Here is a 27,056-nt window from a genome sequence, read left to right as displayed (position 1 = left end):
TGCACTGAACCTGCACTTGTAGTGCAAAGAGGATTTGCCCTTAGGAAATAACCCCCATTTGTGCATAAAACAACAATTACATCACCCCAAAAGTGTGGTAGTGTTGAGACAATAATCCACACATTCTTGAGTAAGGCACTTTTTTATAGCTGCACAATCACATGCGCATTTACCAAAGGTTTTTAAAACAAACCAACATGTTTGTTGTATAACAATGTTTGCAGTAGCATTATGAAAAATCAAAATATCCATTTCAGATAAAACAGGCCTGTGTAAAACCAACAAGAAAGCCAAAAAACTTGAACTTACAAAGTTCACATTAGGTAAAACCTGAAGGCTAGATCAGACATCAGTATTTAGAAACTGGGTTTGATCTAGCGTTCAGATGGGGGGAAATCACCCCTGGAAAAGCCAAATTTGGAAGATGCACGTCAATTTACGAATGGCAACATGTGCTATCTGCCATCAGGGGGGATCAAGGGACATGTTTTGGGGGAGAAAGCCCTTCCTCAATGCGACTTTATAATTGAGGAAGGTGTTGCACCCCCAAAACGCGTCCATTGATCTCCCGTGATGGCAGATAGCACATGTTGGCACACTGTGTGCATCCTCCAAATTTGGCTTTTCTAAACATTGTAAAAATTTTTTGAAGATTGGACCACATTAATAAAACAGGTGATTTTGTGGGGTTTAAATTCGCCCCAAAACATCAATGATGTTATTATTTTTTTTAATAACATCACTGATTTGGTTCTGGATGTTTTGCAATTGGAGATTACACCCCATGATCTCCCCGATAAGTATCTGGGCACTTTCTGAAGTAAAGCGTTCAGGATCCCTCACATCACGATCACCTAAAAAGAGATAAAGAACAAAAAAAAGGTCTCAAAAATCTGCCACCATCCATCTCTTTTACCTGAGTCTGTGGTCGCAGACACTCACCTGTTGTGGTGCCAATCTCCACCACGTCTTCTTCTTCCTCCTGCTCTTCTTCTTCGTTTGGGGGTATTTCACCTTCTTCCATAGGTGGGGGGTCTGTGGTCTCCTCGGATGAGGGCTGTCCTCCGAGTCTTTTCTCCCCTATGTAAAACAAAAATGGTATAATTAGCACACAGATATTTGAGGTCAGAACTATAAAGATGAAACATTGCTTGGAAGTGGGGTACAATTGTCTATTTTAGCAGAGTTCAAAGATGTATATTTTTTTTTATTGCCCTTTGTCAAGCTGCAATACTTTACCTGTTTAGTACAAGCTTCACAGATGTAGCCCCCCCTATAGTATACACTGGAGCACCTGTGTGCCCCCCCTAATAAAAATGGTGTTCTTGTGTCCCACACTAGTGCTCCAGTGTCCAGATGTGAAAACAGCTGCTCAGTGTCCTCTCCTTACACACAATCTAGTTGTCATTTCATTCTAGTAACAAACCCATCTACACAAACAAATCTTTGTCATCCAAGTAGGCCCCAAAAAATGTGTGAAAATGCATATGGCCTAAACAATGGTGTTCTAGAGGCCGAAATAAAAATGTTTGATACGAACGAATAATGGGCCCATGAACATTAAAGTTGCCCTTTTAAACGTTACAATTAATAAAAGCATATGGAGCAGAACGAACGTAATAAAGACAGAAAGAATAGGAACACAGCACAACTACTTACTTTTTTTGCAGCACTCTCCGGATCTTTCGGTACTGCTCTGGCTCTCTCAACTTCAGGTCCGACCACCGCTTCCTGAGCTGATCTTTAGACCTTCGTACCCCGAAATTCCGCTCTAGACTCCTGACCACTTTACCAATGATTTTTGCCTTTCGGATGTTGGGGTTGGGGTAAGGCCCATATTTTCCGTCATAGTCGGACTTCCTCATGATGTGTACCATCTCCAACATCTCCCCAAACGACATATTTGTGGCCTTAAAACGTCTCCTTCTGGATCGGGACGTGCCTGGATCCGGCCTTTCCTCCTCCTCCTCCTCGTTGCTATAATTAGCCCGCACCTGCTGTAACTCTGCCATCATGCTCTTCACCCACTGCGCCGAATGAAAAGGGGCGGGGAATACACTAGAAAGAACGTCAGGGGTGGGCGGAGTTACACGCATGCGCAGTGTGTATAAAGCGTAACACGCGTGCGTATTACGTACGATCTGTGAGCGGAGGAAGGAGCATTGGACGCGCCGATCGTAAGAACGAAGGTAAGAGACAAACTTGTGCCTATACTGCTTCTAGATTGAGGCCTATATTGTAACAAGATTAGGAGAGTTTTGTCTGACATTAGGCTTTGTCTTGTGTTGTGTCTTGCAGTGAACATGGATATCTTAATGAGAGATACTGACTTCATGTCACTATTCATTGATATGCTAAGTGAGCTGCCCTGTCTGTGGGAGATTACCCACCCCCATTTCAAGAACCAAGCAAAGAGGAAGGCAGCACTGGAGCAATTGTGTGAAATTGTGAAGCAGGTGATCCCCACGGCAGACATCACTTATTTAAAGATTTTCATTGGTGGCCTGAGGAGCACATATCTGAGGGAGCGCAAGAAAGTCCTGGATTCACAGAGATCCGGAGCAGCAGATGACATCTATGTCCCCAGGATGTTGTACTACGACAGGCTGCACTTTCTGGCAGGCCAGACTGAACCCAGGCCATCCCTCTCCAGTCTTCCTTCCACGCTTCCTTCCCCCCTGGCTGAGGCTTCTGACGCCCAACCTGGGCCTTCCAGGCCGCATGTGGAGGAGCCCAGATTGAGCCAGGTATAGCATTCCTCTAAATATTTCTGCTTGTCCAATCAATGATGTTAACTAGATGTTAGTTGGGAGTACTAATTTAGGATTGTGATTGATGATGCAAAACATTACAACTATGTCCCTTTTTCATACACAGGGAAGTCTCAGCCAGGAGGTGGCCGGGCCGAGCCGGCTGGCTGATCTGCAGGTCCCTCCACCCCCCCTGAAAAGAGAAAGTGGCAGTAGGACGAGTGCCCTAGAGGAGGCGGCTATCAGATTCTTTTGGAGGGCTACAGAGGTCCTGGGAGCACCCCACACCAGGCAGGAGAATATTGCTGCCTTCATAGCATATAAAATGCAGAGGATGGAGGAGGGCCAAAAAGCCATGTGTGAGGCCCTCATATCAGAGGCTCTGGAGAAAGGTATGAGGGGCCAAATTACACCTCACACACAGCTTTGGGATGGTCCTCCTCCTCCTCCCTCTCCTCCAGGTCCTCCCAGTCCTCCTCCAGGTCCCCCCAGTCCTCCTCCTCCTCCAGGTCCTACTCCTCCTCCTGCCACATCTCCAACTGCACAGCCACAGCCCAGAAGGAAGTGTGAAAGGAAGACCAGACAGTGAGGACCCTGGATCCAGTCTGGTCGGCCAAAAAATGCAGCCTCTTGTGGTACCACAGCCTGGGGACACAGATGTCATCTGCTGCTATCCAAGTCTCTGTGAATCCCGGACCAGACTGCCCTCCCTTACATATGGACTCCTCAGGCCACCAGTTTTGATGTTTAAGAATTGATGTCTGCCGTGGGGGTCCCAGGCTTCGCTAATTTCTCCTGTTGATCCAGTGTTGCCTTCCTCTTTGTTTGGTTCTGATCCCTTAATAAAGGATTTTTGTTTTGAATTATACTCTCCTATGTGTTTTACTTCAAAAATGACAGTTGGTTTGTGAGGATTCAGGTACATTTCTAATATACAATGTGAAATGAACAAGGGACACCAACAACAAACAATCTCCTTGAGATTAAATAATAAAAGATATCAATGGTGTTGGGGTAACTTGACACACAAAACACACACAAAAATATTCTGGAGTAAAAATAAAAATAACATTGAACAAAGATCAGCCTTGGAAAAAATCCAAGAAAAAAAAAAAAAAAAGAAAAAAAAAGGCTTAAAAACAAAATAAAAAAACCATAAAAAATATAAAACTGTCAGATGTGACAACTAATAACAATATATTGAGGGAATCCCACTAAAAAAACACAAATAAAAGTTTGAGAAGTGTGTGTGAATATGAGCAGCAAAACTACTTAATTCTTGTCACATTATAAAGAAGAAGAGAGTGCGCTGTATTAAACCATTTTTTACATTGCAGCGTGACGAAAGTGCTGTATCCATTGCGAACGCTAAGTTTACCAGAACGAGCTGTCCCGTCTTGGAATTTCTTCTGAGCATGCGTGGCACTTTGTGCGTCGGAACAGGCCACACATGGTCGGAATTGACGCGATCTGATTTTGTTGTCGGAAAATTTTATCTCTTGCTGTCCAACTTTGTGTGTCGGAAAATCCGATGGAAAATGTCCGATGGCGCCCACACACGGTCGGAATTTCCGACAACACGCTCCGATCGGACATTGTCCATCGGAAAATCCGACCGTGTGTACGGGGCATATGAGCGGGAAGGATGTGGAATTCCTTTCCACAGGCGGTGGTCTCAGTGGGGAGCATCGATAGTTTCAAGAAACTATTAGATAAGCACCTGAATGACTGTAGCATACAGGGATATACTATGCAATACTGACATATAATCACACACATAGGTTGGACTTGATGGACTTGTGTCTTTTTTTTTAAACCTCAACTACTATGTAACTATATTAGAGCCAGAGACTCTAATAAGCTTCAAAAAAGGTTGGGCTCGGGGTGCAGGGCACTGCGCTCTGAGCCAACCGAGTTGTGTGACAATAGCGAATGAATATTCGCTATTGCCACACTGATCCTCCTCCCAGCCAATCAGGAAGCGGGTCCTGAGTCCTGTCACCCGATTGGCTGAAAGAACAGGTGATCCTAATGGATGCCTAGGAGGAGAAGGGAGAAGACGCATGGCGGAAGCCGCTGTGATGCAATGGAGGAGATGCGAAAGAATGCGCTGTTTGCCGCCCGTTGACCGCCCGCAACCTAGATGGGGTAAGTGCGGGGCAGGATGACCGCTGGATCTCAGCCACACTTTTCCTCAATAACCAGTCTAGGGGTGTTGTTTTTGTTCTTTTTTATTTTTGGATAGGGTTGAGGGAATTCAGTGGGATACTCTAAAAACAGAAAATACGTACAGGTTGAGGAACTCCTTTCTGAAAAGCTGAAGCAGAAGTTCTTGCTTGTAGCAAACTGTGGACTTGGCTTGTAATAGAAGCAGTTAAAAGCACACTAGCTTCTTTAGAGCATTAGGAGCAGAGTGAAAGTTTTTATTAACAGCAACAATCTCCTGCACTCAAGAGTAGTGTAATGGTGGGGGATGGATCACAGGTCCATGATATTTCCAATACAAGCACAGGCTTTGCTGCCCCCTAAGGTTCGGGTGGGACCCAATGGAAAAATTGCAAAACAAAAAAGAGCCTTGCCTTGCGCATTACCCAAGTGGTAAATTTAATAACGTAATAAAAGGAAATGTACTCACAAACAAGTCCAAAGTATGCACAAAGTAATCTGGTCACCAAGACGAGTCCCAGCAAGCCAGAGGACCTTCCAGATGGCTGACACGTTGCGAAGGGAGATCCCTTCTTCCTAGGAGCCCCACTGTTTTGCAGTGAAAGTTTTTATTGCTGTCTTTGCCCCTGTTAGAGAAATTCACCCTCTCTGTTTCATACCTCCCAACTTTCTGAAATGGGAACAAGGGACACCAATTAGGAAAAGTATGTAGCCATAGGAGACCCTGCCATGCCCCCTTAAAAGAGAAATATGCAAAAAAGATTAGTTAAACCCACAAGTGCTTTTTTTTACCACTATTATTCCTTTATGCTGGCTTTTGAAATTTACTGGTGCAGCAATTTAGAAATTGGATGAAAGGTTTAGCGCTGGGAAACACTTTATGAAAGATAAAAAGTGCATTTTACAGTATATACAACTATATAGATCAGACCAAAATGAGGGACAAATAAGGAGGAAAGAGGGACATTGTTCCAAATCAGGAACAGTCCTTCTAAATCAGGGACGGTTGGGAGCTATGTTATTTGTCCTGTTTACTGTTATCATCGTGAGTGAGAGTAAAAGAAAATCCAAAAATTTGGGTTGACATCAGAACACTAATAGAGGTTAAATCTTCCAATGGGGACACTAGTTTTGGTGACCCTGGTTACACAGCGGAATTTCTTCACTTTGGAAGGATTTTCTCTCACTTACTGTTTGGTTATGGGACAGGAAGTGAAGGGAAATCTCCCCAATGGGACTTAGATTGTAAAAAAAAAAAAAAACAGGGGTTATAACCCTCTCTTACTCTATCCACCAAGAAAATAAAATGGTTTGCTTTTAGTTACACTTGGTAACTAGGTAAAGTGTGGGTACCGCATGAATTACTAACTTGTCTGTCCTATAGTTGTTTCACAGATCATGACTTTTTATTTTATATGAGTAATTAAAAAGGTTGTATAATGTGTAATACCTTTAGATGGATTACTATATAAAACGTGTTTGAATAATGCCCTACAAATAGTATTTAGGAAAGCATTAGTCTCCACCATTTATTTGTTCATCTGGTCTATATCCCATACAGTATATGAGGAGCCATATACACATCCCTTGATAAAACATAGTTTTTTTTTGTTATGTACAGAGTGGAGAAGTCATAGAACCTGTCAGGCTTTTATCTTTGACCTCCCATTGGAGAGATAGGAAGTGATGACCATCCTCCCCATCGTCGTATTTTAAAAAACGGTAGGGAGGTAGACATTTATTTCAGACAAAGCCCTTGGGCAGCAAGAAGGCCTTTCATCAGACAGCTCAGATCTCAGACTAAGGGCACAGAGCTGACCTGAGTGGAATTTTACCTTTTGATCGCTGTGATAGCCAATCACAACAACTACAAATGTAAAGAATAATACTGTTTACATTGAAGAGCCCACCGCTTCCTCCACTACCAAAGATGCTCTTCCTCTGCCAGCGATCTCCTGCGATCCTGCGCAAGGCTAGGTTCACATCTGTGCGAGTTGGGAATGCGTGCATAAATGCATGCATTTTCAACCCACATGCAAAATGCACTGCTCTTTAGCAGACGATTGGGGGTTAATTTTCGGGTGCACAAAACCATGCAGTTCTGTGTGGACATATTCTTAAAAAAGGGCCAGGGACTTTTTTCATGCATGTCCTGCAGGTATAGCAGCCCATTCCAATGAAAAACCTGCTGTGCCCACAAAAATGCACACACACAGATCTGCAAATGTGTCAACCTAGCTTAAGTGCCCTGCTCCCACTGACCACCAAATAAAGATGGGCACACCGAACAGCAAGGAGGACTACACTGACCACCGCCGGGGGGGGGGGGAGCATATGGGGTACCTTAAAGTGTAAAAACAGTAAAATCAGTCTGTATATGCAGTAAAGCATGCTTGTTATACTCACTGTGGAACCTAAGGGGTTAATCCTTTGCATTGTGTATAAAGACTGTTTGATCCTGTCTTCTCTGATCCTCCTCTTCTTCCACTGTCTCCAACAAATAACCTGATAGTTACAGAGCCAGGGTACACATGCTCAGTTTGGTGTGTATTGCTATAGAGTTTTTTTTTTTCTTGGGAGGGTGCATGTGATCAGCACAGGGCCAATCAGCACTGTCCAGACAGAGGATCAGGGGAGAATGAAGACTCCTCCTACAAGCTTTACTAGGAACTGATATAAGGCTGCTATATACTGCTGATGAGTATATCTTTATAGCCATTTATATTTACTAAAATAATTGCAATTCAATGTTGTATGTACTGTGAGAGACCAGATATAGAGAATGCAGGTTCTGGGTTTAGTATCACTTTAAGGTAGGTACACTGACCACCAATGTTATGGAGGGGAAAAACGCAGACCACTACTCACTCATTACTGATCATCAACTTTAAAGAAGGCACACACCATTAACCATCAACATTTATAGGGGCACTGACCACCCAACATACCATATGGTCACCTAGCCCCTATCCACTGAAAACTGTAAGCTGTACCATCCACCACTACTCCAGTGATCTCCACTGACTTCTGAATCGCATGCCAAGCAGCTGCCCTGCCGCATTCTGAACACAGGAGGTCAGCAGCTCAGCACAGACGCCATTCAGAGAATGCTTTGTATTTTCTCAATAAATGCAAAGCATTCTCTAAATGAACAAGGTGGAGAGTCAGGGTGGTGATGCCACAATCTCCACTTCATCCAATTAGAGAATGCTTCATATTCATTGAGAAATGCAAAGCAAAATTTATGAATGGAGCACCTGCCCAGCAGCCAACCTCCTGTGTTCGCAATGCAACAGGACAGCTACTCGGCACAGGACCTGGAAATAAGTGGAGATCACTGGGGTAGCAGTGTGTACAACAGTGATTTCCAGCTTCTAGAGGGATCCCACAGGCATGGTATATACATGATTTAAGCTGCACCAATGTAAATTGCCATATCTGGAATTCTTCTTTAGGGTAAATATGTTGCTTTTCCCTGCATTGGCAAACCACGGGTTTAATTTAGGCTGCTACTAAGTAGCAAAGGTATGCTTCTACCTGAAAGAATAAAAAAAAATGACATGTTAGTAGCCATCCTACACAAGAATTGAGGAATATCGATTTAGATTATCAGAATTGTAGGACATTTTGGGTTTGGTTGCTTTTCCTTGCTTTTCCTGTAACTTAATTTAACTTCGTATAATCTGTTTAGCTGTGCTTCTATATGTGCTAGGTAAATTAAGATTTCTGACTATTCACAATGATACTTGCTGTCAATGATACGCCAGTATACGCTGAGGAAGAAGTACATTACAATTGGCCATGGTTTATCTTTCCATTCAATTTTGCAATAGCAGTTCCCATATTTCTATTTTCATGGACTTTCTTTAAAGAGACCCTATAACCAGCTCATGCATTTAAAAAAAATCTTCCCATAGGATGTGCATTTAACATATTTTATAGGACTGAGACTTCTACTGGGGGCCACCATCTTGGATGTGACATCAATATCCCTAGAAGACTCACTCAAATATTATTAACCTTTCTTCTCTCCACTACATAAGATGCTTTGTAGGGAGATTAGGGGAGGGGTGGAGGACCACCGCAGAGAGGAATTAGATAGTCCCAGAAGAGGAGAGGACTAAGACATGCAAAGAGGAAGGGGGCTGTGCTTGGAACTGACTCTACTGGAGTAGTCAATAATACTAACTAGTACAATGGCACATTGCAATGATGATAAAGTCATTTGTGCAAAGGAAAACACTGAAGGTATGTATTTAACCACTTACCACACAATCACATATATGTATGCGATTGTGTTCAAGTGGTCATACCAGGGCCATGGCTGTGTGATGTGCTATCGGGAAGCCCCGCGCTAAAGCCACCGAGTGATCAGAGAGCTGATCGGAGACCGTAACGTCTCCAGTCATCTCTATGGTCTAGGATAGAGTTCCTCAACCTTTTTCCAGTCGGGGTGCAGTTGAAAAGTATTTTTAGTCTGGAAGCACCCCTGTCCAAATCTTGGTTCACGTTACTGAGTGTTGCGGAAAGGGTGCAAAAACCCTGCGTGTTGCTGACACACATACAAATGCTCTGCTCTTTAGGGGTGCCATTAAATCTTAATGGTACCTCACACATTGGCAAACATGGGGTGTTTTTGGTGCAGCGCAGCTTTCAAAAAAGGGTCATGGTCATGCTTTCCCTGCATTTTTGTGGGTAGGGCAGCCAATTGAAATACATGCAGCATGCATCCACACAGCTGTGAACCAAGGGGTTGTTCACATGTGAGGTTGGAGAGGTGGTAAAACCACATGGTTGAATAGTTTTTACCATCCCCAACTGCTTCCCCTTTAGCTGAAGAGGCAGCAGCTGGGGGTGTACACATGCTGTGGCTGCAGCTGGAGGTATACCCAGGGTGAATGGGGCTGCATTGCAACCACCCTGAAACTGTGTGCATTGCCAGGTTGCGATGCGGTGATGCTGCATTTACAGGGTTAAAACAGGTGGTGAGAAGGCCCTTTGGGTCTGGTATGGACTTTAGGGGATCCCCACGCCACGATTAAAAAAATGGTGTTGCCTCCCCCAGAATCTATACCAGACCCTTATCCAAGCATGCAGCCTGGCAAGGCATGAAAGGGAGAGGACAAGAGACCATACCAGACCACATGCCCTCAACATAGGGGTGCTTTGGTGCCTCCCCACACCAAACCACCTTGTCCCCATGTTAATGAGGACAAGGGCCTCTTCCCCACAACCCTGGGCGGTGGTTGTGAGGGTCTGTGGGCTTTTCGGAAACAACGGGGCCCCCAGATCCCGCCCCCCATGTGACTGAGTAGAGGTACATTGTACCTGTCACGGACATGGCCAGAGCGGAGGCTGTTGGAGAGGACTGTGTGCAAGCCTGTTGCCCACCGATTATGGGCCCTAGCATTTGAGGTGAATGAGAAATCCAGTCTGAACTGTATTAATCGGACTCAGTCATGTATATATTGTATGGGGACTCCTTACTGTATATTTGTGTCCCTGAAGAGGGAGGGGGGATTCCTCCAGCAGCCCCCTGCTGATAAGACTGATTCATTCTGCTGGGACACATCCTGTGAGGAGATGCTGGTGTTATCAACATGTGTTTATGTTAATTGAGAGAGCTGATCACATTAGCCACCAGCCCTGGCTAATAGACGAATGGTCTAGGCTGAGGAGGGGGGAGATTGTTGTTTGTATTGTTAATTGTATTAATGTGTGAAGCTCGGTGCCCACAAGACTGTCATCTGGTCTGGGTACATTTTGTAGTAAATTAGGTCATGTTAATTAGGTTAGCTTTGAGTCATACCTGCTGTATAAAGGTCTGTGAGATCTCAAATAAAGGTAGTTCTGATGTACTCCAAGACTGGTGTTGTCTAGTTCTTGGGGTTCCTATAGCCAGATCCATTGGACTCGTGTTCCAGAACTTAGGAAGCGGTATATGACGGAAGCACTCAAGCGGAGTGTGGGGCATTCCGTGACATTGGTGGCAAGCAGCGGGAAAGCTTCCTGAAGTCTGGGACATCCAAACTTCCATCTGGATCCAAGGTCCAGATAGCAGAAGAGGAGAGGTACAGATACCAGCCGCCATGGATGAGGAATTCAGAAGGAGGTTGCGAGAGATGCAGATACAGCACAGAGGACCAGTATCGGAGCAGGTCCTGCTGGGATGGTGTGATTCTATTCGCTGCAAACTCTGGAAGGAAGCGCTAGCCCGTGAGCAGCGACACCAGGGAAAAGTTCTCCCCTCCATCGAGGAAAGGTACTGGTCGCAGTACGGACTGCGGGTGCGGTTTTTGGGAGAAAAACCACACAAGAAGCAGACAGCTGAATTAAGCAGGCTGGTCTGGGCAGAGATAAAGCTGGATGAGAGCTACAGAGCCCTCCGGTGGCATGTATCCCAAGCATGTCCCTGGATAGCGGATGACAGCCCAACGGAAGGCTTAAGCTACGGCGGCTTGGGACTGTTGTTTGTGAAGCTGACAGGGGACCCTAACTTTGGGAGTGATTTGGAGCGGCGGGTGGACGAAATCATGGATTTCAGAGAAGGGCTACTGAACATTTCGGAAGTGCACTGGGCACAGGAAGATTTGGAGTTTCTGGCCGTTCAGGAATGGGAGCTAGAGATCGCCTACAGACGGCTGCTAGACATTGCTCAGTGCCAGGGCTGGGCTCCCTTTGCCTGGGACTATCAGGAAATACCAGCTGACAACCCTGAAATCCTGGCTGAAGAGTCGGCAATGTGGCAGAGCGATAGTGTGCTTTGCCAACCTGCCCCCACAGCTATGGAGGCGGAGGTCTTATGGCGGATGCAGCAAGTGCTGACTGACCTTGATGATCCTGTTTCTGCATGGGATGATCTTGGATGGAGGAATGTGCCTGTCCAGCAGCATGCCAGAGAATCTGCAGTGGAAAATCTGGAGATTGCCATCCCCAAAACTGAAGTGCTGACAACAGGGCAGAGCTCTGCTAACCTCTGCCCAGCACTGATGGCATCTTCTGAGTTCCACGGACAGGAGATGGTGAACCTCTATCCACAGACACCAGTTATAGAGGTAGAGGATTTAATAGACTTTTCTGCTGAGGAAGAACAACCTGATGAGCCTCCAGCAGAAGAGCTGCTATCAGGGCCAAAGTTCACTGTGTTCTGCCCAGCACCAACAGTGGCTTCAGCCTTCCTGAGAGAAGAGGTAGTCAGCCTTTCTCCCACAACTCTGACAGGGACATGTGATTTTCTGCCAGCAGCATCTATGGAGTTAAAACAAACTTCTCCAGCTAAAGATCTGGTAACTGAACAGAGGGTCCAAGACCTCTGTCCCACACTTTTACCAATTCCAGAGACTGGGGATTTAATAGACGTTTCTGTAGAGGAGGAACCACCTGGCAAACCCCCAGCAGAAGTGCTGGCAACCGGAAAGAGGGTCCAAGACCTCTGCCCCACACCTGCAGCAATTGTGGAGGCCCAAGGTGAGGAGGTGGCAGTCTATCGCGAGCTGCAGATCAGGATCCAAGGAGAGAATGCAGTCATCACCTCACAACTGCAGCTTGATCTGGTGTCGGTTGATGGGGCTTCAGTCCCCACCTGTATACCCCAGGAATGCTGGGCAGTCGGCCCAGATCCCCAACAGCAGGATGGAGTGAGCCCAGTCCCCCTGTCTTCTCTCCAGCGGCAGAAAGGATTCCAGGGAGAAGGGCCAGTCCGGGCCTCTCCCCAGCGGCAGATATGTTCTCTGAGAGAGGCAGAGGATGGCTGGGTGAGTAATGCACTGTTTGGGATGATTTGTTTGGGGTACTGTGTGGGTACAGGCAGTAGAGGACTGGAACTATGGACTAACTTCGGAGTCAACCCGTCTGGGGTCTCCTCCTGTGTTAGTCTCCTGCCGAAAGGGGAGAAATGTCACGGACATGGCCAGAGCGGAGGCTGTTGGAGAGGACTGTGTGCAAGCCTGTTGCCCACCGATTATGGGCCCTAGCATTTGAGGTGAATGAGAAATCCAGTCTGAACTGTATTAATCGGACTCAGTCATGTATATATTGTATGGGGACTCCTTACTGTATATTTGTGTCCCTGAAGAGGGAGGGGGGATTCCTCCAGCAGCCCCCTGCTGATAAGACTGATTCATTCTGCTGGGACACATCCTGTGAGGAGATGCTGGTGTTATCAACATGTGTTTATGTTAATTGAGAGAGCTGATCACATTAGCCACCAGCCCTGGCTAATAGACGAATGGTCTAGGCTGAGGAGGGGGGAGATTGTTGTTTGTATTGTTAATTGTATTAATGTGTGAAGCTCGGTGCCCACAAGACTGTCATCTGGTCTGGGTACATTTTGTAGTAAATTAGGTCATGTTAATTAGGTTAGCTTTGAGTCATACCTGCTGTATAAAGGTCTGTGAGATCTCAAATAAAGGTAGCTCTGATGTACTCCAAGACTGGTGTTGTCTAGTTCTTGGGGTTCCTATAGCCAGATCCATTGGACTCGTGTTCCAGAACTTAGGAAGCGGTATATGACGGAAGCACTCAAGCGGAGTGTGGGGCGTTCCGTGACAGTACCCCTACTCATTCACCAAAAAAAGAAATAAAAACACATACAGTTTTTGACAATTCCTTTATTAAAAATAAAAAAACAATGCCCCCCAATGTAGATTCATCATCAATCATGACGCCGGCTGCGCCGTCAGTTCGTCACCTGGTGGCACCGCCCCCTTAATTCCAATATAATTCCAATATATACCCCGTAGTTTGTAGACCCTATAACTTTTGTGCAAACCAATCAATATATGCTTATGCTGCGTACACACGGGTGGACTTTTCGACGGACTATGTCTGGCGGACTTTTCGACAGACTTTCCGACGGACTTGCCTGAATGAATGGACTTGCCTACACACGATCAACCAAAGTCCGACGGATTCATACGCGATGACGTACGACCGGACTAAAACAAGGAAGTTGATGGAAGTTGATGAAAGCCAGTAGCCAATATCATTAGCAGTAATCAGCATGGATTCATGAAGAATCGTTCTTGCCAAACCAATCTATTAACCTTCTATAAGGAGGTGAGTTGCCATCTAGATAAAGGAAGGCCCGTAGACGTGGTGTATCTGGATTTTGCAAAAGCATTTGACACAGTTCCCCATAAACGTTTACTGTACAAAATAAGGTGCGATGGCATGGACCATAGGGTGAGTACATGGATTGAAAACTGGCTACAAGGGCGTGTTCAGAGGGTGATGATAAATGGGGAGTACTCAGAATGGTCAGGGGTGGGTAGTGGGGTTCCCCAGGGTTCTGTGCTGGGACCAATCCTATTTAATTTGTTCATAAACGACCTGGAGGATGGGATAAACAGTTCAATCTCTGTATTTGCAGACGATACTAAGCTAAGCAGGGCAATAACTTCTCCGCAGGATGTGGAAATCTTGCAAAAAGACCTGAACAAATTAATGGAGTGGGCGACTACATGGCAAATGAGGTTCAATGTAGAAAAATGTAAAATAATGCATTTGGGTGGCAAAAATATGAATGCAATCTATACACTGGGGGGAGAACCTCTGGGGGAATCTAGGATGGAAAAGGACTTGGGGGTCCTAGTGGATGATAGGCTCAGCAATGGCATGCAATGCCAAGCTGCTGCTAATAAAGCAAACAGAATATTGGCATGCATTAAAAGGGGGATCAACTGCAGAGATAAAACGATAATTCTCCCGCTCTACAAGACTCTGGTCCGCCCGCACCTGGAGTATGCTGTCCAGTTCTGGGCACCAGTCCTCAGGAGGGACGTACTGGAAATGGAGCGAGTACAAAGAAGGGCAACAAAGCTAATAAAGGGTCTGGAGGATCTTAGTTATGAGGAAAGGTTGCGAGCACTGAACTTATTCTCTCTGGAGAAGAGACGCTTGAGAGGGGATATGATTTCAATTTACAAATACTGTACTGGTGACCCCACAATAGGGATAAAACTTTTTCGCAGAAGAGAGTTTAATAAGACTCGTGGCCACTCATTACAATTAGAAGAAAAGAGGTTTAACCTTAAACTACGTAGAGGGTTCTTTACTGTAAGAGCGGCAAGGATGTGGAATTCCCTTCCACAGGCGGTGGTCTCAGCGGGGAGCATTGATAGCTTCAAGAAACTATTAGATAATCACCTGAATGACCGCAATATACAGGGATATGTAATGTAATACTGACACATAATCACACACATAGGTTGGACTTGATGGACTTGTGTCTTTTTTCAACCTCACCTACTATGTAACTATGTAACTATGTAATAGCTGCCCTAGCGTCGGCTTTTGTCCGTCAGGCTAGCATACAGACGAGCGGACTTTTCGACTGTACCCGAGTCATCGGAAAGATTTGAAATATGTTTCATTTCTAAGTCCGTCGAACTTTTGGGAAAAAAAAGTCAGCTGGAGCCCACACACGATCTAATTATCTGACGGACTCCGGTCCTCCGGACCAAGTCTGCTGTAACGTCCGCTCGTGTGTACGCGGCATTATTGGGATTTTTTTTACCAAAAATATGCAGAATACATATTGGCCTAAATTCATGAAGAAATTCGATATTTTAAATCTTTTTAATGGATGTGTTGTATAGCAGAAAGTAAAAAATATTGTTTTCTTTTTCAAATTTGTTACTCTTTTTTTGTTTATAGCGCGAAAAATAAAAACCAGAGGTGATCAAATATCACCAAAAAGAAGCTCTATTTCTGGGGAAAAAAATACATAATTTGTGTACAGTGTTGCATGACCGTGCAATTGTCAGTTTAAAGTAATGCAGTGCCAAAAAGCAAAAAATGGCCTGGTCATGAAGGAGGGTAAATCTTCCGTAGGTAAAGTGAATAAAGTGCTTTTCACAGCAGTGGTGCAAAAGATAAGTCTATTCATTTTGGCAGTAATGATTGCACACAGAAATCAACCAAAGCCAATTTTTTCCACTGTATGGCAACAGGCATAACAAAGATGACTTGCGCAGAGATTCACAGATAAAGGTTACAATAATATTAAACCTCAGTCCAGCCTTAGTTCCTGATAATTGCAACGAGTCTTCTTCAAAAACACATAATAAGGTAAAAAAAAACAAAAAACCCTGCAAAGCCATTGCTTTGCCAGAAGAGCAGCAACAAACAAGGGTTCATAAGGGTAACATATGCCTTACACATCAGCACAGAAATTAACTGCAACATCTCTCTTCCTTCAGGATGCTTTTATGTGGTTCAATTGAAATTTATGATAACAGTTGAGAGCAGCAACCTGCAGGCAAGCCTGAGCACACAGCCCATTACCTGACTCAAACTGGTTAAAGTGTAAACTTGTCAGCCATTAAGGGCATGTCAAATTGTCACTTACTGGCATCTGTCAGTGTGCCCAGTGCAGGAGATAGCAGCTAAGCTTTCCCAGCGATACGACAGAAGATCATAGCTACACATATATTTGTACAGTGTCTGCATATAATAAATATATATATATATATATATATATATATATATATATATATATATATATATATATATACACATACATTGTACAAATATATGTGTAGCTATATATATATATATATATATATATATATATATATATATATATATATATATATATATATATATATATATAATTTTTTTTTTTTTTTTTTTTTTTTTACAAACGTATACCCTTTTCTTAGCAACCTATCAGTAAGCTGACATGGTGTCATAAAGGAAGGTATCTGTGGTATGCTTATGGAAATACCAGCTCTGACAAAATTGAATAAATCTTTTGGGAATGCTAAAGGTGACACCCGAGACAAAAAAACACAAACTAAATAAAGTTTAAGCCGTCTGCTAGCTGCACTTTTATTTTCCCAGAGGTTAAAGCGGGGTTCCACCCAAATTTTGAACAATATCTGTATGTATTCTCTTCCTTGCCTAGATGCTGACATGCCGTTTAAAAAAATTTAAATCGCCGTAATTACCTTTTATTTTTCTATTCTTCTTTGCACTTCCTGGTTCTCCTCCCATGGGAGTAGGCGTGTTTCTAGCCTCTCCCAGACTCCTGGGAGCTAGTCTCAGGCTTCCCAGGATGCCACTGAGCATGTGCGGGAATGAGTGGTGAATGCTGGGAGCACAGCATTCACCACATCCAGGAAATAAATGCTTGTGGGCTTCAAATGCCCACAATGAAGATGGAAACCGCCTGCAGTGAATAATATAAGTTATTCTTTCCGACGAAATCTGACACAGGCGGACATATTACACACAATATGTGAGTATGTAATGCTGAGAAGAAAAGTTTGTGAATGAACTAAAAAAAAAAAAAACGATAGATAGGTGGACCCCCGCTTTAACTTTAAGTCTATAGGCATTAGCCTGCAGTTCTAAAACATACTAAATTTTGCGTGGTTGGAAATCCCGAGAGATGTAGTTGGCTTTATATCATCTAAAGCGTAATTCCACTTTCGTGGGGAGAAAAATGTCCAATTAAAAAAATTATATATGTATACACTATATTACCAAAAGTAGTGGGATGCCTGCCTTTACACACACATGAACTTTAATGGCATCCCAGTCTTCGTCCGTAGGGTTCAATATTGAGTTGGCCCACCCTTTGCAGCTATTTACCAAAAAAGAAGAAGGAACCCTCTATGGTACTTTAAGGGCAGTAGATCGTAACCAAAGTGTATAAAAAGTATACATTTTATTACAAATGATTAAAACTATTTTCTCCATCAATTCATAGGTATAATATTACAATATTCTGAAATAGAATATATATTTTTAGCCGGTATACTCTGTCTTTATTCCCCCTGATGAAGGAATTGATCCAGTTTTTCTGAAACATGTTGGGAGTAGGAGTCATTTGGTGAACCCCAATGTATGATTAAGTCCATATTTATATGAGACTAACCTGGGGCCACCCACCTTCTATTTCAGAGTTATGTATAATATTGTACATTGATTGTTATATGATGGTTCATTGTTTTTATTCAATACCTATGAATTGATGGACAAAATAGTTCTAATTATTTGTAATAAAATGTATACTTTTTTATACACTTTCCTTATGCTCTATCTACTGCCCTTAAAGTCTCATAGGGGGTTCCGTCTTCTTTTTTGGTAAATAGTAATTCAAGATATGGCAGTATAGTCACTAGACTATGGTTCAACACTAGCAAAGTTATTTTTCAACCCTTTGCAGCTATAACAGCTTCAACTCTTCTGGGAAGGATGTCAACAAGGTTTAGGAGTGTGTCTATGGGAATGTTTGACCATTCTTCCAGAAGCGCATTTGTGAGGCCAGGCACTAATGTGGATGAGAAGGTCTGGCTCTGCAGACCAGTCAAATTCCCCCACCCCAAAGTCGCTCATCCATGTCTTTATGGACCTTGCTTTGTGCACTGGTTCAAATCATTTGATGGAAGGGGGTTATAGTGTGATGTTCTTTTTCAGGGGTTGTGCTTGGCCCCTTAGTTCCAGTGAAAGGAACTCTGAAGATGTCAGCATACCAAAACATTTTGGACAATTTTATGCTCCAAACTTTGTGGGAACAGTTTGGGGATGGCCCCTTCCTGTTCTAACATTACTGCACACCAGTGCACAAAGCAAGGTCCATAAAGACATGGCTGAGCGAGTTTGGAGTGGAAGAACTTGACTGGCCCGATAGAACACCTTTGGGATAAATTAGGGCAGAAACTCCAAGCTAGGCCTTCTCGTGACCTCACAAATGCGCTTCTGGAAGAATGGTCAAACATTCCCATAGACACACTCCTAAACCTTGTGGACAGCCTTCCCAGGAGAAATGAAGCTGTTATAGCTGCAAAGGGTGGGCCAACTCAATATTGAACCCTACGGACTAAGACTGGGATGCCATGAAAGTTCATGTGTGTGTAAGGCAGGCGTCCCAATATTTTTTGTATTATAGTGCAATTGAGATTACAATTGAGACTCAAGTCATATTGTAATTAAGTATTATTAAAAATTACCTTTCCTTTTCAATCTGCAATTGTCTGAAAAAATTAATTGCAATATAGCTACCTGGAGGCATTCTGTACATATATGATGGTACAGAACACCCCCTGAAAATGTAATTTCCTACTTGAGTGATTGGCTTACTGATTTTTCCAGAAGTCTGATACAAATAAGATTTTGAGCATGTCATGCACAAAAAAGTTTTTAAGTGAGATACTTCCAAAAAGAACTCAAGTCTAAGGCTCCGGTCACATATATGTGATTTGCATGACATGTGAATCAAACTGGCTTTTTATGGAGCTTGTTCACATATATGCGGTGCAGTGGCAGTGCAAATTCGCTCCAAATTTCTGAGCACTATGGTGCGATTCAGATACGTTCCCATAGAAGACAATGAGCCTGGAATTCTCATCTGAATCGCACAGCAGTGCTCAGAAAATGCACAGGACTCTTGTTAAATTTGCAGCAAATTCACACTGCCACTGCACCGCATATATGTGAATGAGCTCCATAGAAAGCCGATTGAGTACATCTCATCAATTTTGAACAAAAAAAAAAACAGCGTGGGGGTCCCCCCCTTCGAGTCTGGTACTCATTTTAAGGGGAACCCCACGCCAAAATGTTAAAAAAAACTGAGTGCAGTCCCCCCACCAAATCCATACATCAAACTTAAAAAAAAAAAGCATAGTGCCCCCCAAAATCAATACCAGACCCTTATCCAAGCATGCAGCCTGGTAGGTCAGGAAAAAGGGGGGAGTGAGCGAGCACTCCCCCCTCCTGAACCATACCAGGCCACATTCCCTGAACATGGGGGGTTTGCGTGCAGGGGGCTTATCCAAATCTGGAAGCCCCCTTTAAGAAGGGGATCCCCCGATCCTGCCCCCCCATGTGAATGAGTAGGGGGTATCCCTACTCATTCACCAAAAAAAGTGTCAAAAAGAAATAAAAACACAGACAGTTTTTGACAATTCCTTTATTAAAAACACAAAAACAATGTCCCCCTGGTGCCCCCCCCTCAACTATTTAGGAACTGTCAGATGGCGGAGCAGGCAGATGGCGGCAGCCTTCGAGCAGAGCTTTTGATTTTTATTTTTTGGGTCTGCGGTTGATGGCGGGCATTGTGATTGACGATGGATCTACAACAGGGAACATTGTTTTTTTAATAAAGGAATTGTCAAAAGCTGTCTCTGTGTTTTTATTTCTTTTGAAATTTTTTGACTTTTTTTGGTGAATAAGTAGGGGTACAATGTACCCCATACTCATTCACATAGGTGGGAGGGGAGTAGACCCCTTTCCTGGCCTGCCAGGCTGCAAGCTCGGCTAAGGGTCTTGTATGGATTTTTTGGGGGGGGCCCACACCATTTTTTTTTAAATGTTGCTGTTTTCTTCACAATTTTTTATTGCCGGCAATGTTTTTTTTTACATTCAGCTGCGAGGGAAACCCGCTTACAGCTGATGAGTCATCCGTGGTTAAGGACGCGACAGCCAGCTTCCTGACCCGCTTCTTTGACAACCAGCTGAACCGCAAAAATCGCAGCTGAACTGCTGAACAGCTGCTTTGGAAATTTGCAGTGAAAACTCATTAATGCCTGGCAGGTGCAGCGGCTGATTGATGATTTTAAAACCACTCCCATTCAAATTCACTCAACACATGGACACAGACAAACAAACAGCTATTACTTCAGAATAACAAAAAGTCAGAATCTGCAACAAAGTTTGTTAAAATCCCTGTAATGTAAATAGATCACCCAGAGGGGAATGTTTTTTCTCAACAAAAGTTTGTCGCAAAATCATGTACCTGTACGTCTTTCTGCTTCAAGTGGTTGTACTGGGCTGCAGGCATCACCCCAGTGCCATTTTTTAGAGCCAACGGTTGGCTTTCTTGTAATGACAACAGATACAACAAAGCAGCTGCTTAATTGCTATTTCAAGCAGCGGGAAGGAACATCCACCCCCTCCCACGCTCCGCCCCTGGCCCTCCCATCACCTCGGGAGGCATGAGTAACCAGCCAGCACCGCAGAACCGAACAAAGCCGGAATCTGCTTTGATTGGGTCTCGGATCTAGTAACCCGAAAGCGATGTCACAACGTCACTTCCGTTTTATTGGAGCCTTAAAGGTGCCAGATTTAAAAAGGATGTCAGTATTCAAAATAGCCAAACTTGGCGTTTTGAATGCTTTTAAGTGCAAAGGACGGATTTGGAGGTCTTATAGACCCCTGATCTCTCCACAAAAATACCTGACATGTGACTATTGCTGTCACAAGGGATGTATACATTCCTTGTGACAGCAATAAAAGTGATCAAAAAAAAAAAAAGAAAATTAAAGGGACGGTGTAAAAATAAAAAAATTAAAAAAATAACAAAAAAAGATTTTAACTTGTAAGCAACAAGTGTCAGAAAAAGGCCTGGTCTTTAAATGGGTAAATAATGACAGGTAGAGTATCTGTATGTTGTCTTTTTTTAATCCAAATCATTTTTTATTAGCATTTTTTACATGCTAATAGGTGTACATACTGTACACCTATGGTGTGCATATTCAGTCCATGAAATGGACAGGACAAGGTCTCTGCATTATAGCATGCACAGAAAGCATGTATTGCACAGACAGTTGGCAAGTTTTCAAATTGCAGAAGACGATTGCAGAAAATGAAATGGGGAGCCTAATCACAGACTGTTTGCATAAATAGTATAGCAAAGCCCATATAATTAGAGTAAAATCAGTTGATAAACTTTTGAAAGCTAAAAGTGTTGTGAATCGTCTCACATTTAAAGATATTTGGAACTAGAGATGTGCACGACAGAATTAATTTTTTTCATTTCAGTTTCTTTTGTTAAAGTGGCTGTAAAGGAAAAAAAAAACAAGACTTTAGTATCAAAATAATTTTGTTTTGTCATAATTGTTATGTTAGAATGATTTGTTTTCATAAAGATTCACTATTTCAGGAGAGTATATATTTGCAAATTGATTCATAGTTTTGGAAGTTCTGTTATTCTATTGTTATTTCGGAAGATTGGCTACATACATTTGTTTTATTGTGTTAATAATAATAAGTAGGAAATTAATCTTGCTTCACTTTTATATAGAAGAAATGAGACTTAACTTTAAACTGCGTAGAGGGTTCTTTACTGTAATGCCCCGTACACACGGTCGGACATTGATCGACATCCCGACAACAAAATCTTAGGATGTTGGCTCAAACTTGACTTGCATACACACGGTCACACAAAGTTGTCGGAAAATCCAATCATTCTGAATGCGGTGACGTAAAACACGTACGTCGGGACTATAAACGGGGTAGTAGCCAATAGCTTTCATCTCTTTATTTATTTTGAGCATGCGTGGAACTTTGTGCGTCGGATTTGTGTACACACGATCGGAAATTCCGACAACGGATTTTGTTGTCGGAAAATTTTATATCCTGCTCTCAAACTCTGTGTGTCGGAAAATCCAATGGAAAATGTGTGATGGAGCCTACACACGGTCGGAATTTCCGACAACAAGGTCCTATCACACATTTTCCATCGGAAAATCCGACCGTGTGTACGGGGCATAAGAGTGGCAAGGATGTGTGCTCTCCTCCAATGATCAGACTTGTCCTGCCCCCTTCCCCCACACACACACACAGCCTTTCACTGGGAAGCTCCGTGGGCTGCTGTTTCTCCTACCCTAGCTCTTATGCAGCTAAGAACTGAGGGTATGTGATCACTTAAAAATAAGGGGGAAAAAGGTATTTATAATTGTATTTATATGTATACACAAATGTTTTGACTTTCAATTTGATTTTAACTTAATGGGTTGTTTTACAAGATGAGGGTTTACAATCACTTTAAAGAGGAGCTCCAGGCTCCTTCATAAAAAATTAAAAGTCAGCTACTTCAAATACTGTAGGTGCTGACTTTTATAATTAAGGCACTTACCTGTCCAGGAATTCAGCGGTCTCCTCACTTTAGCCAATTTTTCAAAAGGGCTATTAGGTGCTCGCCATCTTGACTTGTGGCCTCACAGCCAGTTTCCCATTGTGCATGCGGGAAGCGAACTGTGCTTTGTGAATGGGTCAGCTGCAGGGGAAGGAGAAGAGGGCCGAACTACCGGCTCAGTTTGCTGTGGCGGCAAACTAAGCCAGAAATGGGAGCAGGTACCTGTCAAAATCAGGTAACCGCTCCCCTCCAAAAGGTGGCAAATGTGGCAGCGGAGGGGGGAAGTAGGCAAACAAGTGGAGCTTCCCCTTTTGGGTGGAACTCTGCTTTAAGTTGAGTTAAGTTTCCTTATTCCTAATTGCCTTTGTTTGTTGAGCCAAACACATACAAGTTAAAGAAATGGTTTTGACCGCAATACAAAAAGAACCTTATTAGAAAATTATCACGCTACACTCACTAGAATAAAAATGAATGGATCTGAATCAATTTGGATCATTTGCTATGTCGTTATGTTTTTCCAGATGCTTCAAACATTAACAAAAGGCCCAAACTATTGCATCATGTCATCTGAATGAAACAAATTAATACAAATGAATTTATTGTTTTTGTTATAGTTTATTTAGAATTAGCTGAAATTTGTTACGTTTGTGATACGGAGATTTGGATACATCTGAATCTCCAAATCATGCAAATTTCATCTGAATTTCAATTCATAACAAAATGAATCCCACATGTACTCAGTAGTACCCTTAGACATAGCAGATCACAAATGGTGACCTCTGTGGTTATAGCTCAGTTTTCTATATAAGATCGTTTTACCAATCAGCTCTATCCATTGTTGTAATGTAGACGCCCCAGCTTGGATCCCACCTTAGCTATCAGCTTTTATCAGCTTCTTGGCAGTAAACAAAACCTCATGAAAAAGGTGTACAGATAAATGTTTAATCTTATGTACTGTGTATTGTATTTTAACAGAAATGAAAAAAAAAATGTTAATGAGGTTAAACAGAAACAGCACTGAAGTATCCCACAGTAATCATCTTGCAATCAGCTTGATTTCATTTTCCAAACTGCACATAATGAATTGGATCTGGGGTGCAATGGGGGGGGGATTTACTAAAACTGGAGAGTGTAAAATCTGGTGCAGCTCTGAATAGAAACCAATCAGCTTCCAGGTTTGATTGTCAAAGCTTAATTGAACAAGTTGAAGTTAGAAGCTGATTTGCTACCATGCACAGCTGCACCTGATTCTAAGTGCCCCAATGTGTTGACTTGGGTATCATAGATACTTTCTTCCTCCTCTGTCACAGATTATTGGAAATGGAAATGTCACTGTACTTACTAATATTAACATACAATGCATACAAGTTCAGAGTCCAGTACATAATTTTGCTTATGCCCAATCTAACCTACACTATATGAGCACATTTTGTGGACAGCCTTATTTTAAAACCACACTCATTACTATGGATTGGGCTCCTGTTTGTGGGTATAACTGCCTTCACTCTACTGAAAAAGGACTTTTACAAGATTTTAGAGTGTATTTGTGGCAATTTGTGCCCTTTAGCCAAAATAACTTTTGTGAGGTCAGGAACTGATGTTGGGTGAGAAGACCTGGCTCAGTATTTCAATTCATACCATAGTGTTCACTAGTTTGAAAGTTGGAGACCTCTGTTATTTGAGTTCCTTCATAACAAACTTGTGATAATGGTGCAGCGCTGTATTAAATAAAGTCTGAGTGAAATTTAAAAGTTCATAAACATTCAAATAGATGTTCTTAAGCTGTGAAACAATGATAGATGGAAGCAGTCACCAACACCCGATCACACTGACCCTTAAGCCTCGTACACACGATCCGATTGTTGGCCAACAGAGCGTCAGACTTTTGTCCGAAGGGCGTGTGCCAGGAACTTGTCTTGCATACAAACGGTACACAATTGTCGGCCAACAAACACAAACGTAGTGACGTACTAGACAGACTATGAGACTACAAAGAGGAAGTTCATTTCTCAAGCACCACCTTTTGGGCTCCTTCTGCTAATTTCGTGTTAGTAGAAGTTTGGTGAGTGTTGATTTGCGCTTTTCAGTTCGTGCTTTTCAGTTAGTTTCTGAACAGCTGTTCATCAACCAGCCATGTTGCAGAATCGGAGGAGAGAATGTGCTATTATTGGGCTTGGAGTTATTGCTTTGACCCAAGTACAGTCCAGGAACAGGAGGAGGAGGAGTTCTTGGACCAAAAATTGGTTGCTTAATCGTGACCAATTATGTCATATGCCATTGCTGGAAAGAATAATCCGGATGATTTTCAGAATTATCTCTGGATAATGGACCCCTGCTTTCACCAACTTTTGGCATTGGTGACCCCCCATTGGTGACCCCCTATATTAAGAAGCAGGACACATGCATGAGGCTTGCCATCAAGTTTACCACTGGGATCTCCCCCCAGGCTCTGGGACTCATTATTCCAGACACCTGCTCAGCCATTATTCAAGTACTGCAGAAGGACTATATTTGGGTAAGTTTTTCCCTTTAAGATCACATTCTATGTATTAATGTTTGCTAATGTATTATATTAATTTGTTGATTACATAATTGTTAGGTACCTGGTAGTAGAGCCTGACTTGTAGGAGAAGACCTCTCATACAACCCTGGTTCAGGAGCCACTGGAGTGGGGACAGTGGTCTCCTGAGCACAGTGGGGTAGGAGTGCCTGTTGAAGTAAGTCTCTGATGCTGAGATGAGGAAGAGATCCCACCGGGATGGCTGGACTGCAGATCTGGTGGAGACTGGAGGCAGCAAGCTGGAACACTGGAGATGCAGAGATCACTGGAGCTGAAGCTGAAGGTGCAACAGCAAGGAACAAACAGCAGGCACAAGCAAGGTCAGACAGTCCAGGTCAGCAGGTAGGTGAGACAGGCAATAACGGCAGGCAGAGGCAGAGTAGGTAGGCAGGTAGAGATCGGCAACGGTATCAGGCAGGAGCAGTAGAATAGTCAGGCAGGCCGGGTCGGATAGTAGCGGGACGGATGGTCAGACAAGCCGGGTCAATCAGGAATCAATCAATCAATCAGATGCAGGTTACAGAGATCACAGAGCTGAGACGAAGCAGCAATGTGCCAGAGGCACAGGGGAACTTCTATGCGCCCTTTGGCGCCAAAACGGCGCTAACGTGAACGCGCGTGCGCCCGCGCGCACTAGCGCGGCACACCCGCACACGCCCGAGCGCCGCGCTGATGCCTGGAAACATCACGATTCTGCTGTGGAGCTCGCACAGGAGCGCGCCAGTGCATAGGCGCATGCAAACGCCCAGCCAGCGGCTCCCTGACATTGCCCCCCCAAGGGGCAACCTCCGGATGCCCATAAGCCTTCTCTTCTCAGGGTGGGAAGAAAAATAGGCACGAACTAAACGCCTAGCGTGCACATTACTATTTGGTTGCCAGGAGTTACTTTCTGGGCCGTAGCCTTTCCATTTAATTAGAAATTGGGTTTGTCCCTGTTTTCTCCTGCAATCAAGGATAGCTTCAACCTCAAATTCCTCGCTGCCATCAATCAAAACAGGTTCAGGAGGTCTAGTACCTCTACCAGGGAAGGGATCAGGTACAGCAGGTTTAAGCAGCGACACATGGAACACTGGGTGAATCTTAAGGGAATCAGGCAAGGTCAGTTCATAAGAAACTTCATTAATTTTCCTCTTAACCGGAAAAGGTCCCATAAATCTAGGTGCCAACTTCTTAGAAGGACATGCTAATTTGATATTATTTGTAGAAAGCCATACCTGGTCACCAAGCTGTAACTTCAACTCCCCTCTTCTTTTCCGGTCGAAGATTCTCTTACCATCTGCCTGAGCCTTGGACACTGCTTCCTGCAACATCTGGTTGTTGTAACTGAGGAAATCCACCGTACTCTGTACTGCCGGAACTGAAGACTCTGGAAGGAAATCAGGTAGAAAAGTTAGATGGAAGCCATAATTAGCGAAAAAAGGGGATTGACCGGTGGCGGAATGCATTATTGTAGGCAAATTCTGCCAAAGGCAGCAGGGATACCCAATCATCCTGTGAGAAGGATGTAAAGCATCTGATGTACTGCTCAAGGGTCTGATTGGTCCTCTCCCTCTGTCCGTTAGTCTGTGGATGGTAGGCCGAGGACAAGGCCAGTTTGATTTTTAAAGTTTCACACAGGGCTTTCCAAAAACGTGAGGTGAATTGTACCCCTCTATCAGAGATTATGTTTACAGGGACTCCATGAAGTCTGATGATCTCTTTGATGAATATGCGAGCT

The sequence above is a fragment of the Aquarana catesbeiana genome, linkage group LG03, assembly GCF_042186555.1.
Source record: "Aquarana catesbeiana isolate 2022-GZ linkage group LG03, ASM4218655v1, whole genome shotgun sequence".
Classification (NCBI taxonomy): domain Eukaryota; kingdom Metazoa; phylum Chordata; class Amphibia; order Anura; family Ranidae; genus Aquarana; species Aquarana catesbeiana.
Note: the sequence above shows the minus strand (reverse complement) of the source record.